The sequence below is a fragment of the Perkinsus marinus genome (assembly GCF_000006405.1).
Source record: "Perkinsus marinus ATCC 50983 genomic scaffold scf_1104296966338, whole genome shotgun sequence".
NCBI classification, from domain to species: Eukaryota; Perkinsozoa; order Perkinsida; family Perkinsidae; genus Perkinsus; species Perkinsus marinus.
This window is the reverse complement of record NW_003203947.1, coordinates 1-1,585: the sequence shown is the minus strand read 5'-3', so window position 1 is coordinate 1,585 and position 1,585 is coordinate 1. Positions and strand designations below refer to the sequence as shown.

At 50.6% G+C, this 1,585-nt stretch overlaps 8 non-coding genes across 8 annotated transcripts; all 8 read right to left on the bottom strand.

The window, feature by feature from the left end:
* Positions 1 to 346: 346 nt before the first annotated feature.
* Pmar_PMAR028362 lies at positions 347 to 419 on the bottom strand. Its single transcript has one exon. It is a non-coding gene; the product is annotated as a tRNA-Val (tRNA).
* Positions 420 to 508: 89 nt separating this feature from the next.
* Positions 509 to 581, bottom strand: Pmar_PMAR028361. Its single transcript has one exon. It is a non-coding gene; the product is annotated as a tRNA-Val (tRNA).
* An 89-nt stretch (positions 582 to 670) lies between these two features.
* Pmar_PMAR028360 lies at positions 671 to 743 on the bottom strand. Its single transcript has one exon. It is a non-coding gene; the product is annotated as a tRNA-Val (tRNA).
* Positions 744 to 832: 89 nt separating this feature from the next.
* Positions 833 to 905, bottom strand: Pmar_PMAR028359. The gene has a single exon. It is a non-coding gene; the product is annotated as a tRNA-Val (tRNA).
* Positions 906 to 994: 89 nt separating this feature from the next.
* On the bottom strand, positions 995 to 1,067 carry Pmar_PMAR028358. Its single transcript has one exon. It is a non-coding gene; the product is annotated as a tRNA-Val (tRNA).
* Positions 1,068 to 1,156: 89 nt separating this feature from the next.
* Pmar_PMAR028357 lies at positions 1,157 to 1,229 on the bottom strand. Its single transcript has one exon. It is a non-coding gene; the product is annotated as a tRNA-Val (tRNA).
* An 89-nt stretch (positions 1,230 to 1,318) lies between these two features.
* Pmar_PMAR028356 lies at positions 1,319 to 1,391 on the bottom strand. Its single transcript has one exon. It is a non-coding gene; the product is annotated as a tRNA-Val (tRNA).
* A 90-nt stretch (positions 1,392 to 1,481) lies between these two features.
* Positions 1,482 to 1,553, bottom strand: Pmar_PMAR028355. Its single transcript has one exon. It is a non-coding gene; the product is annotated as a tRNA-OTHER (tRNA).
* Between the last annotated feature and the right edge of the window lie 32 nt (positions 1,554 to 1,585).

Below are 1,585 nucleotides of genomic sequence, written 5' to 3'. Positions count from 1 at the left end.
AGCCTGGCGTCATGAATACTGAACTATGTCGGCGATAGCGCTATAGAATCCCGTTGAGTCAAACAAGCGGGGCATGTATTGCTGGAAAGCTTAGCGGAGCGTCCCGCCAGTGGAGTCACTCCTGTACCGAGAGAGGATGCGAAACTAGAATACACGGACGTATGCGTGCGTACAAGCATGCCAGTTGCGTGCTTTGCACTGTGCACATGATACATGTATGGCCGTCCTATAGGGCTAAACCTAACAATGCGGCTAACAATGAAGTCAATTAATCCAGCTCAATCCAGCAAGTGAGTCATATATTGACTGTTCAGATCCGGCATGTCATATGCGTAGGAGTAAGCTATACCAGGAGCGGGTATTGAACTCGCGATCTTCTGCGTGTAAGGCAGACGTCATAACCACAAGACCATCCCGGCGACGGAACCGTTGAACCAAGCTCAATCCAGCAAGTGAGTCATATGTTGACTGTTCAGATCCGGCATGTCATATGCGTAGGAGTAAGCTATACCAGGAGCGAGGATTGAACCCGCGATCTTCTGCGTGTAAGGCAGACGTCATAACCACTAGACCATCCCGGCGACGGAACCGCTGAACCAAGCTCAATCCAGCAAGTGAGTTATGTATTGACTGTCCAGATCCGGCATGTCATATGCGTAGGAGTAAGCTATACCAGGAGCGAGGATTGAACTCGCGATCTTCTGCGTGTAAGGCAGACGTCATAACCACTAGACCATCCCGGCGACGGAACCGTTGAACCAAGCTCAATCCAGCAAGTGAGTCATATATTGACTGTTCAGATCCGGCATGTCATATGCGTAGGAGTAAGCTATACCAGGAGCGGGTATTGAACTCGCGATCTTCTGCGTGTAAGGCAGACGTCATAACCACAAGACCATCCCGGCGACGGAACCGTTGAAGCAAGCTCAATCCAGCAAGTGAGTCATATGTTGACTGTTCAGATCCGGCATGTCATATGCGTAGGAGTAAGCTATACCAGGAGCGAGGATTGAACTCGCGATCTTCTGCGTGTAAGGCAGACGTCATAACCACTAGACCATCCCGGCGACGGAACCGCTGAACCAAGCTCAATCCAGCAAGTGAGTTATGTATTGACTGTCCAGATCCGGCATGTCATATGCGTAGGAGTAAGCTATACCAGGAGCGAGGATTGAACTCGCGATCTTCTGCGTGTAAGGCAGACGTCATAACCACTAGACCATCCCGGCGACGGAACCGTTGAACCAAGCTCAATCCAGCAAGTGAGTCATATATTGACTGTTCAGGTCCGGCATGTCATATGCGTAGGAGTAAGCTATACCAGGAGCGAGTATTGAACTCGCGATCTTCTGCGTGTAAGGCAGACGTCATAACCACTAGACCATCCCGGCGACGGAACCGTTGAACCAAGCTCAATCCAGCAAGTGAGTCATATGTTGACTGTTCAGATCCCGGCATGTCATATGCGTAGGAGTAAGCTATACCAGGAGCGAGGATCGAACTCGCGATCTTCTGCGTGTAAGCAGACGTCATAACCACTAGACCATCCCGGCGACGGAACCGTTGAACCAAGCTCAATCCAGCA